General features: G+C 40.6%; 1 protein-coding gene across 1 annotated transcript in view; it reads right to left on the bottom strand.

Annotated features, from left to right (window-relative positions):
* Nucleotides 1-13134, bottom strand: part of FTO (FTO alpha-ketoglutarate dependent dioxygenase) — a 694380-nt gene that overhangs the window by 258747 nt on the left and 422499 nt on the right. The gene's annotated exons all lie outside the window — the stretch shown is intronic.

The following is a 13134-nucleotide window of genomic DNA, read 5'->3' as shown; positions in this document are numbered from 1 at the left end:
TTTAAGAACACTTGCTGTTTTGGGGGTCCGCATGGTTTTAACAGTCCCCGAGACAGAAAAGTTCAAAAGATTTAGCACTCCTGCACATCCTTCACTGTATGTATCGTTGACAATACAACTCATACAAAAATTATGAATACAGGGATCCCTTTGTTCCCTATGGACATGAATCTCTACTGTACTAGATGCTGATGTGCATATAGCAAATACTGTATAACATCTACACATCTAAAAGGGAAATACAGATGCTAGAGGTGTTGGAACACTTACATTCTCATAACTCTTCTGTTCACTTACCCAGAGAAAATTCATAATTCTAATATTGACAACATATTATTTTAGTTGTTAGAATGCACATTACAATGCACACGTTGTATGTACTTTTGAAATAAAAAAAGTGTGAATGCATTTAGAAATAATACAATAAATAGTTTTTATTCACAATTAACAACCTACAAAGTGGATAACTAGAGAAAAACCTAAATGTAATCAATATTTGGTGTGTCCACCCCTTGCCTTTAAAACTGTATCAATTCTCAAAGGTACACTTGCACACAGTTAGGTCTCTTTTTCACACCAGCGGCAAGGGAAAAGCATTTAACAGGTGGTGAGGAGGTAATAGGTGAGCTCCACACCACCTGCTCTAACCCCTTAAATGCTGCACCATGCCACAACTGGAATAGGTTGTGTGCAGTGGGGGGTAGTGCCCGGCAAACGCAACAGGGAGCAGAATTTGCCCCCCCCCACAAATGTAAATGAGCCCTTAAGGATTTTGCAGGCATATGGTCCAGTGCATGATTAAACAATTATACCATAGAGGTGCTAATGATCAACAGTTGTAAATCAAACAGAATCAGCTGTGCATGGGGAAAGCCATGCTCTACTAGAATGTTAAGGTCAAAGAAGACAGTTCAATATAAAAAAAAGCTTACAAAATGGCAAGACTGAGTACAGTGACAAAACATAGGGTGTTCTTACTGCACGAGCAAGGTCACTCACAGGCAGATATTTCAGTGAAGACAGGTGTTTCAGGCTGTCCAGGCTCTTCTGCAGATGCAAAAAAGGAACAGGCAATGTTGGAGACAGAAAATGCAACAGTCGGCTGGGGAACTTAGTGGTGCGGATGAAGGACACATAACGCGGACTTTACTTTGCACCCAGAAGATGTCCAGAGGCACCACTGGCCACAACTTACCAGAAATAAGTGGGACCCTGGTACACCCATCATTAGTACAAAGAAACCTGGTCAGAAGAGGGCTTCAGGAAAGACTTGCGGCTAAAAAGCCATACCTCCAATGTGAAAAGTAGCAGCAGGTGCCCCAGGCTGAAGAGTCCAAATTTGAAATATCTGAAAAGCATTGCAACAATACTGTATGTGCCTCCAGGCAACAGTGAAACATAGAGGTGCCTTGCAGGTTTTGGCTTGAGTTAGGGGTTTGATCAAAATAAAACAATGCTGAAATGTACAGACAGATACTTATCCGCAATAAAAAATTTTAAGTAGGCATCTGATTGGTCTCAGATTAATGTAGTAAGACCATGACTCCAAACATACAGCCAAACTCATAAAGAACTATCTTCTGTGAAAAAAAGAACAAAAATTCCCAGAATAGAGGGCCCTGATGAAGAAGGGGCTGCCTTTGAAACACGTCAGCCACTAAGGACTCTGGTGAGGCCCCTCCCCCCTGGACTGTGCCAAGTCAAGGACCACTAAACTACAGACGAGTAGCTCAATGAGCACATTTAATTCACATGCTTGTGAGTATAATTTTTGTTAATTAAAAAAAAAAAAAAAAAATGTTGTGGGATAATGCACTAGGCTGGTGTGCCCTGGTGTGGCTTCACGACATCCCCAGTCCTAGATGGCAGCAAAACTAAAAGCAAATCCCTAGTGACGTGCGGTTATCTTCTATATCTATACCAAGCTATCACACTTTTGCGCAGCAGGCATTTTCTTTTTATCAGCCCCCACCGTGTTCCGGATCCTAATGCTGAGTTTGTCTGGGATTACATGAAAAGACAGAAGCAACTAAGAAAAAATGCCACTGAAAAACTGTAGTTCATTCTCTTAAATACTTGAAACAACCTACTTTCCGAATTCCTTAAAAAAAATGTTTGCTTTTTACTCTGACACTTGAAACACTGGGGCCGGGGAAATTCTTTCCATTTACATAAATACTGATGGCCTGGAGCATTCTTCCTGCCATGTACCACTGGGGTATTTTTCCCTCCAACATGCCACCGCACTGGGGCATGTTTCCTCCCACTTATCTCAGATGTATATATACAGTATCTCACAAAAGTGAGTACCCCCCTCTCACTTTTGTAAATATTTTAATATATCTTTTCATGTGACAACACTTAAGAAATGACACTTTGCTACAGTGTAAATTAGTGAGTGTACAGCTTGTATAACAGTGTAAATTTGCTGTCTCCTCAAAATAACTCCACACACAGCCATTAATGTCTAAATTGCTGGCAACAAAAGTGAGCACACCCCTAATTGAAAATGTCCAAACTGGGCCCATTTAGCCATTTTCCTCCCTGGTCCATGGTCGACCACAGAAGTTGAGTGCACATGCTCAGTGTCATATCCAGAGGTTGTCTCTGGGAAATAGACGCACGAGTGCTGCCAGTATTGCTGCAGAGGATGAATGGGCCTGTCAGAGCTCAGACCATACGCCACACACTGCATCAAATTGGTCTGCATGGCTGTCATCCCAAAAGGAAGCCTCTTCTAAAGATGATGCACAAGAAAGCCGCAAACAGTTTTCTGAAGACAAGCAGACTAAGGACATGGATTACTGGAACCATGTCCTGTGGTCTGATAAGACCAAGATAAACCAATTAGGTTCAGATGTGTCAAGCGTGTGTGGCGGCAACCAGGTGAGGAGTACAAAGACAAGTGTGTCTTGCCTACAGTCAAGCATGGTGGTGGAAGTGTTATGGTCTGGGGCTGCATGAGTGCTGCCGGCACTGGGGAGCCACAGTTTATCGAGGGAACCATGAATGCCAACATGTACTGTGACATACTGAAGCAGAACATTATCCCCTCCAATCGGAGACTGGGCTGCAGGGCAGTATTCCAACATGACAATGACCCCAAACACACCTCCAAGACGACCACTACCTTGCTAAGGAAGCTGAGGGTGAGGGTAAAGGTGATGTACTGCCTAAGCATGTCTCCAGACCTAAACCCTATTGAGCATCTGTGGGGCATCCTCAAATGGAAGATGGGGGAGCGCAAGGTCTCTAACATCCAACAGCTCTGTGATGTTATCATGGAGGAGTGGAAGAGGACTCCAGTGGCAACCTGTGAAGCTCTGGTGAACTCCATGCCCAAGAGGGTTAAGGCAGTGCTGGAAAATAATGGTGGCCACACAAAATATTGACACTTTGGGCCCAGTTTGGACATTTTGACTTAGGGGTTGTGGCAAAGTGTTGTCCTGCCAGGGTCTAGAAACCGATCATGACCCAGAATTCTCAACCAGGCAGGTTGAGGGGCTCCAGGGAGCTTGCGAAATGAAGAGGAAACTGGCTTTTCAGTTTCCTCTGTGTTTTAAAACAGCCAGTTTGGGACCTGGAGCCTGGAGATTTCTAAGTGATCCGGGTGGAATGAAATCTCCAATCCTGGGTCCAGCTATTCAGTATAGCCAGCAAACTAATTGGTCAGGTGTGTGCTGGGTTTTTAATAATGACCTGACCATGGCTTAGAGCTCCTCAGGAGGTCTGGCCCAGGAGTCAGGAGGGCTCCACGTGGGAGTGCGGCACGAGGCTGCTATCGGTGTGCAACCTGTTGGGTGAGCCAAGTCTGTAGGAGACAGACAAAGGCCTGGAGTTTGAGGCCAGGGCAGCAGCGCTGCAAGTACAAGCCAGGAGGGCAGAATGACCATTAATTTTGCTTAGGACTGAAATGCTGAAACCCCTGCGAGGGAAACCCTGTTATTTTTGTGCTTTATGAACTATCCTTTAATATACAAGGGTGAGGAAAGCCCTTAAAAGAAAGAAAAGCGAGCGGCAGTGTCCTTTAACGCTCTACACTTGATGCAAGTCTCACAGGGTATACTCACTTTTGTTGCCAGCAGTTTAGACATTAATGGCTGTGTGTTGAGTTATTTTGAGGGGACAGCAAATTTACACTGTTATACAAGCTGTACACTCACTACTTTACATTGTAGCAAATAGTAATTTCTTCAGAGTTGTCACATGAAAAGATATAATAAAATATTTACAAAAATGTGAGGGGTGTCCTCACTTTGGTGAGATACTGTATATATATATATATATATATATACACACACACACAGGGCTCAAGTCCTGCAGGAACACATGGGATATATATATATATAAATATATACAGTATATATATACACACACATCTAATATTTTTATTTACAAATAACTACTGCCTATACCAGATAATAATCTTGCAATTTACACTATAATAATGGCAACTAACTATTCACCGGTTGCTGAAATCAACACTTGCATACATTGATACTGTTCATAAGCCCCAGTATACAAATGTATATGCTTAATATAAATTACATTTAAAGTGTAACTTGGCAAACTGTAATGCCCAAAAAGTAGACCTACTAAGCACAGAGCACCCCAATTCATGGGTTTACCCCCATCTCAGTTTAACATCAGCAATTGAAGATTGCAGCACCACCCGCTGGTAAATTATGATATTGCCGCACAATGTTTCCTTATGGGGAATATATGTTTTGTGTAGGGCCATGCCTAAGATATTTTCAGACCCTGCATGGTTTCCATGACTGTAGTTATTTTATAATTGGAACAGAATAGGAGTATATTTCCCTGAGATTAATGTGTTCTTAACACTGCACACATTGATTTGGTCTTTTTAGCAATATTTAGTCTCAACTCCACTTCTCCAACACCATTCAACTCTTCTGATGTAGAATATACTTTTCAATATATTTTAATAATATACAATATTTTTTGTGTGGTTTTACAAGGAAAAAAGATAACAATTTGGAAAATAAGTACACAAAGTAACAATAGGTATGTGCTGCATTTGTATTTCTTGGGCCTCCTCTCTCATCTGCATGAATATTTTATTTTTAAATTTATATTATAAAATTGCCAAATAATGGCCTACTTTTTCATGGCTACCCTTAGAAACATAAAGAAAGCACTATCATTAGGTGCAGATGGTACAGGTGGAAAAGCTATAGTGGCGCTGTTCTGACACCCTGGCCTTTGTTGGTAATTAAAACATTTCAACATAGGCTAGTCAGTTTTACAATAGCATCAGTATTGTAAGACTTGTGTAATTTTCAAAATAAGCACAATAAAGGTTTACTTTATTTACTGCTTACCAAAGAAGTGTGATGAATGAAAGAATGTTTTTTGCACTGACAGTGTATACAGCAAATGACACGAGGTATGTTCTCCCTCCCTATCATCGGCCTTAAATTGTGGCACCTGCCTGCCCATCAAACCTGAGTAAGTCACTGACAACTGGGGAAATGTTCTGACATCTGCCTACTGTGAGCAATGCAATGATTTTTATGAAGCTGATTATGGTGATAAGGAGTGATAGGCAGTACTGCAGTGTAACTTTCCAGTGTATCCTATTTCTGACAGATTTGCTTTACTATGCTTTTATGTAAGGGGGTTGTACCTAGCAACTGGGTGACAGCTGTAAAAGGCAAGAGGCTGAAGGCAGGTTTGCTGGATGTACAATGGACTAAGGATAGACAGCAAAACATCATACCATTGCACACACTGATGGGAAAATGGTGTAGGGGTCTTTGGTAGACATTACAAAAGTTTCCAACTCTTCAATCCCCAACAAAACAGGTCCAATCTAAATCCCAGTTCAGGCATATCAATGAACTCATCACATGTCATTAACTTATGCTCTGGCAGTTTAAAGATTTGTGAAAAGATGTGAAACTATTTATAAGTACATTAACTGACAACTCTGACATGGAAGTCACTTTTTTATGCTGCAAGACCTTTTTTAATTTGTTTTAAAATATTAAATATAAGTCCCGGTTCACACTAACGCGGCACGACTTTGGGGGAGACCTGTGAAATTGCGTGCACCGCGACTTCGGCGCGACTTGCACTGACTTCATATAATGAATGTCTATGCAAGTCGCTCCAATGTCGCCCCGAAGTAGTACAGGAACCTTTTTCTAAGTCGGAGCGACTTGAGTCGCTCCTTTTAGAACGGTTCCCGTAGCACACAATGGACCGCGACTTCAGTCGCCTGACAAGTCACGGTAGTATGAATGGTGTCTTACAGTTTAATTTATTTATTTTTTTCCTATAATAACATTTCACACATGACTCCAGTTCTTTTTATTTTCTGTTTCAACCAATCGGTCAATGTAGGATCGGCTACAAATATTTTAATATAGACTTCAATGTTTGAAATAGCTAGTAGAAAGAAGTAAATCTTAGCCTATAAAACTAGCTTAGAACACTGGATAAAAGGTTTCTCAATTTAGGGTCCAGGACCAAAACATTGTGAGAGGAGCAATAAAAGGGGTCAGACAACGAGTGCATATATGCTCAAAGGGGGCCATAATATGACAGCATTGACTGTCCCAACTTAGAGGTACCCAGATGGACATCTGTTGTCTTTGAATACTATTGGAACCCCATACAATGCCTGATTAGTTCTAACAATTAACTAAATTGCCCAGTAAGCATATCATGTATAACAACAATAGCACTCACATTTACTGAGGTAACGCAGGTCTCAGAAGCCCTGCCAATCACAGCTGGCAATGCATGCTGAGACCCGTAGTTCTTCAACAGGAAAATGGATGCACATTTAACACACCATGGTCTTAAAAAGACAAAACAATTTGGCTTGATACTCTTTACCATTGATACTGGCGCACATGGGTACAACAATACTTAAGAGATAAGTGATCAGCATTGCTGCTTTCTTTAATACCGGTAGTGAGTGGATGCAGTATTTCAAACACTGGAATGTCTGCTGGTCCAGTTACTGATTTTTGAACACAGGCAGACACAGACAGTTTAATTAGGCAGCTCTGTAGAAATATATCTTGGGCACTGCAGGCAATGAACTAGAAATGAGTGGAAAGCTGAATTTGAGACTGAGGGAAAAAAAGAAGATACTTTTGATTGCAGGATTGCTCATTTAGACTGGCGTCAGGCTGGCTGCAGGTGAGTGGGAGAACCACTATGGCAGAAAGGTGAAGTGTAGGGAGAAATCATTTATCTTATATTGGATTCTGCACACTGTTGCTACAGATTGAATGACAGCTTTCTGCTTTGTGTCTGCAGGGGGACCAGGACATCATTGTTTTCCGATCATATTTCCCTTCTCTTTCTCCCCCTTCTTTGAAACATGCCTCACTTAACATTCTTTGCAAGCTGGGAAATCTAAACAAGTTTATCAGGGTGGTGAGGCAGGAGGGAGTTACAAGGAGAAGAGAATTAATCAGCCATTTTTCTTTCGATGTCAAGAGGTCAACTGGGAACACAATTGGTCCATTTGGATGGATCTGAGGGAGCCCTTGGCCTCCCGTCGGTGGTAATTGAGTCTGTCCCTTTTGGTCAACATTTGTGATGATTGTATACAGTGTCTAGTATTAAGCAGAAATTCTTCATGTTATACTACCCTGGAAGGGGCTATGGGTAAGGTGTGCATAACACTTTGGCACCAAGAAGATAACAGCTTAGTCTAATTAACCTGTTGGTTCCCATCAGAGAGAGTTACATGATATTCAGGCAATCATCAGACATGAAATATTCGACTTTAGATGTCATCAGCAAATGTTCAAAGAAAATTCACTAGACGTATGCCCAGCAGAAGGTTAATATGTATATGGTTTTTGCACTGACATTGTGTACAGCAACTGACAGTAGGAATGTTTTCCCTGCCTATCATCAACCATAGATAGTGGCATCTGCCTGCCCATCAAACCTGAGTAAGTTAAGATGAGCATAACATTAACAGCCCTGACAAAATGAACAACAACAGGCAAAAAAAATCAGTCTTTTGGAAGGTGCTGGCTAAACAGAAACCTGTGAAAAGCCACCGATTTCACTTCAATTTGGCAAATAAGGGCCCATTCACCCTTACTTGCAATAATCAAGTGAAATTAGTTGCTTAGGCAGCAGTAATTTTCAAGCATGCTGAAATGTTTCAAATTAAGGTCTTTCCCGAACTCCACTCAAAAGTGAATGGCACTTTCATAACACAAGAGTAATGCACAAAAGTAAGAAAAAAAAAAATAAAAGAGTTGGAGAAAGCCACTAAAGGTAAATATTAGCATGATCAGTAATGGGCCATACACACTATAAGATTTTCTGAAGACTTTTTCCTTTACACTTACCAAAACCATATAGTATGAGGTCAAACCTAAACACTTTCAATTTGTATGCAATCTGGCAGGCCCTTGCACTACATAGAAAAGGTAAATCTGAAGGAAAATGTCTTCAGAAAATCTTATAGTGTGTATGGCCCTTAAGTCTTGTTTGTCATTGTTAATTGCGTTCAGTTACCTAAAGATACATTAAAAAAAATATAGGATTCTTCTGGCTGTCTGACAGAAATGAAGTAGTTCTTTCAGGACACAAAGGGTTAATGGGTTAATAATCAGCTCAGTTTCTCTTTTGCACTGCTGTTGCCGTGTAGAAGTAATATATCCAGTTACAACACATTATTAGGTCAAAGAAGGGGAATGTGGCCAGTCTGATGAAAGATCAAATTCTTTTGTGTATTCAATTGTAACTGAGTAGCATGGGATGCTGAGAACAGTGCTGGTGGGAGGAGAGGAAGGGGGTGTGTGAGAAGAGCCGATGACCCAAAGGTCAAAAAGCTTGTTAAGGTTTTAACTTAGTCAGCAGACATATTCTGCTACTGTATAGAAACACAGGAGCAAAAAAATAAATATGAAGATGGTGCATGAATGACCATTTTCTGTTTCAAGCCTCAACATCTGTACTGCTATATCTACCGCTGCACATGTACTTTATATCCCCGCTAGTCTTCAATTGGAATCACTTTGTCTGCCAAATCAAAACAAGTAAAACATCAATTAAAATAATTCTAAATACATATAATCTCCTTTATTAAATTAACTCTGGTGAGAGATCACTCCAAATGACATGACCTTTGGCCAGCTCCCCAGGAAATAGAAAACCAAAATGGGTTATGATGTTTGTGGTAAAATATTTGTTTTTTCCTTGCACTATAATAATTTCTAATCTATCTATATTATCAGATTTCTTTAATAAACTAGAAAAACGTTATGAGTTCAAATATAATATAGAGTTAGCAACCTACTTTTTAGTGTCAGTCTTTCTTTTTTAGTTTTTTTTTTTAATGTTTGCATTTTTTTAGGGTTCTTTAGTGCATCTAAAGCATTGAAGTAGAACTATAGGCAAAATATGCCTATGCCCTATTTTGGATAGAGTAAAGGAGGGTTATAAGATTTTTTTCCCCCCATCTGTGTCCCATTGCAGAGATTTTGCTTCACTTCCTGTCCCATAGCCATACAGGAAGTGAAAGGAAATCCTTCCAAATGAAGGGAACCACCATAACTAGTGTCCCCATTAGAAGATTTCCTCCCTATTCATTTTTTTGGGGACAACCCAAAATTTGGGTTTTTCTTGAACTTTCTCTTTTAATGATAATAGAAAACAGGACAAATAGAGAGGGTGAATCTTCCTAATTGGGACCCAGACAGCAGTAAAAACTGACAGGTGTTCTAACCCCTCTACACTCTATTCAAAACTAAAAACAAAAGTTTTGCCTTTAGTTATACTTTAGGCTCGGTTTACCCTGCTGCGACCTGAAAGTCACGCAACTTACAGTGCGACTTTGCCAGGCAACTTCCTGGCGACTTGAGTACTAGTTTGATGCAACTTGATACGACTTTAGAAGTGACTTCTGGGAATGCCTGGATAATCTTCCTGTAATGTTGGATCCAAATCACATCAATATAAAAGAGGATTCAACTTGGAGGCAACTTCTATTAAAGTCTATGGGCACAAGTTGGATAGAAGTCACCTTGAAGTAGTACAGGAAACTTTTCTGAAGTCGAAGTGACTTCAGTAGTGCTAATTAAGACTGCTTTCATCGACAAATATAGGATTTCACATGACGTGCGACTTGGGGTCTCACAAGTCGGATCCCAAGTCATGCCAGTGTGACCTGAGCCTTAACCTTCAGAAATGTAAATATTTTTCTGTTATACTTTATCATACTTTTATGTTCTGCTATAATGAGTTTCTTTTGTTTCTAAATATTTTATTGCCATAGGAAGTATAACTGCAACAATATTTTTTTAAGTCTCCTATTAACCTCCTCCTGCCCGCGCTATAGCAGAAAGACGGCTACAGCGCGGGCTCTAATTTCCGGGAGGCCGTCTTTATATGGCCTCCCAGTAACAGGCTCCCCGCGCTCCAGCGAGCGCGCATCGGGGAAAATCTGTGTTGGCCGTGTCCCTTGGACACAGCCAATCACAGATCGTGGTGAATGGCCAATCACAGCGGCCATTTACCACGTGATCGGAACGTGCAATGAGAGATGATCTCAAATGTAAACATTTGAGATCATCTCTCATTGCCAGCTCTCCTTCCTCACACAGAGACTGCGTGTGAGGAAGAGGAGAACCAATCAGCGGTAAGGGGACACAGAGGAATGTAATCAGGGCACTGATCACCAATGCCCTGATTACACAAGAAGGAAAAAAATGCTAAAACTGCCCACAGTGCCCGCCATCAGTGCCCATAGTGCTGCTCATCTAGGCACTGATGGGCACTGACTAGTAGCACTATGGGCACTGAGTGTGGGCACTGATGGTGCTGCCCATCAGTGCTCATCAGTGCCGCCTATCAGTGCCACCTGTCAGTGTCCATCAGTGCCACCCATCAGTGTCGCCTCTCAGTGCCCATCAGTGCCGCCTCTCAGTGCCCATCAGTGCTGCCCAGCAGAGCCCAGCAGTGCCACCTCTCAGTGCCCAGCAGTGCCACCTATCAGTGCTCATCAGTGCCGCCTATCAGTGCTGCCTATCAGTGCCACCTATCAGTGCTCATCAGTGCAGCATATTAGTACCTCCTCATCAGTGCCCATAAGTGCCACCTCATCAGTGCCCATCAGTGCAGCCTATCAGTGGCCATCAGTGCCGCCTCATCAGCGCACATCAGTGAAGGAGAAAAATTTATTTATTTTCAAAATTTACTCACAGAAAATAAGAAAAACTTATTTTATTTCAAAATTTTCTGTCTTTTTTCTTTTTTTTTGTAAGAAATAAAAAACCCAGAGGTGATTAAATACCACCAAAAGAAAGCTCTATTTGTGTGAAAAAAAACATAAAAATTTCATATGGGTACAGTGTAGCATGACCGCGCAATTGTCATTCAAAGCGTGAGAGCGCTGAAAGCGGACAATTGGCCTGGGCAGGAAGGGGGTAAAAGTGCCCTGTAGGCAAGTGGTTAATAGTATACCTGCCCGCACTACAGTATTGAGTATTTTCCCGAGTAATTTCAACTGGTTTTCTAAATTTCATAGTTTTTTTCCAATACCTTTCATCGACTAATATGGGATTTCACATGTCATGCGACTTGGGGTCTCACAAGTTGGATCCCAAGTCATGCCAGTGTGAACCGGCCTTAACCTTCAGAAATGTAAATATTTTTCTTTTATACTTTATCATACTTTTATGTTCTGACATATTGAGTTTCTTTTATTTCTAAACCATTTTTTGCCATAGGAAGTGTAACTGCAACAATATTTTTTTAAAGTCTTCTATTAATAGTATACCTGCTCACACTACAGTATTGAGTATTTTCCCGTGCAACTTAAACTGGTTTTCAAAAATTCATAGTTTTTATCACCCACTGTTTAAAAGGTATGAACTTCGGGTTTGGGTCAAGGCTGGCTTCAAGGCAAACCCAACCCATTTGCAGTTAACAGACACAGCAAACTAATGGAGCCTTTCATAGCCAGTTCCCAACAGAAACACTGACAATGTGCTTAGGTGTACGTTTATGAAAATGTGAATTTTTTTCACCGTTCACTTCTCAGCAGTTCTCCAAGGAAAATTATCTCCTCTGGCACCCTGTTTATGAAGCGGTGAACTTCAGTTCTCACAGGGTGAACAGAGGAGAAGTGTTTCCTCGGAGAACGGCCGAGATCTGTGTATAAGTGAATGGGCCGTTGGTAATCTCTTGAGACAAAGCGAGATTACAGTACGAGAAAATCCCTGGAGTCCGTTTAATAAGCAGTGATAGATTATCACTGCTGAGTACACGTGAGTTCGAACCCCACTAATGTTAATTAAATAATTAGTCCCCCTACAAAAAAAACACACACACATATATATATATATATATATATATATATATATATATATATATATATATATGTATACTGCATACACACATACATTTTATATATATATATATATATATATATATATATATATATATATATATACACACACACACATTAAATATATATATATATATACATGGATGTATATATATATGTACACATGTATATATATATATACACAAATATGGCAGGGGAACATGATTACTGTGTTGGGGGGTCTGAACGAGGAAGAAGAATGTCAATAATCTTCCTTCTTCCCCCTCAGTTCTCCCCCGATTTTGTCTTCTCTCCCCGATTCACCACCTCCAGGCTGGTGAATCCAGGAGTGTGAATTCTGGCACAGATCACAAGTGAAGTGCGGAGATAAACTTCATAAACTGGCCGTTTCTGTGTCAGTCAATGACAGATTCTCCGTGTGTAGAGATGATCAGCGGAGAACATGTTCTCCCCCGATCATCTCTGTTTCATAAAACGATAATGATCCGAGATGAGCTGTGATCAGCAGGATCACTGCTCATCTCGGTTTCATAAAAGGACACCTTAGTAGGGAAACCACAATGGCTCAGAGCTGCTAAGGGTCACACTCCACTATCTACATAAAATAAAACAAAAGTTAGGCATACATTGGTTAGGTCTATTATTGCTAATTAAAACTGTCCTTCCTGTGGCCTATGTTGCAGAGCAGTATACTCTGAAGTACCCAAATATATATAATATATTCTTTTTTTAACTCTTTGTGCCAATATTAATAGGTAAATAGAAATAGTCAGTATGAT

Source organism: Pelophylax lessonae (assembly GCF_965119305.1).
Source record: "Pelophylax lessonae genome assembly, chromosome: 10".
In the NCBI taxonomy this organism is placed as follows: Eukaryota; Metazoa; Chordata; class Amphibia; order Anura; family Ranidae; genus Pelophylax; species Pelophylax lessonae.
The sequence above is the reverse complement of the archived record's forward strand: the minus strand, read 5'-3'. Positions and strand labels throughout refer to the sequence as shown.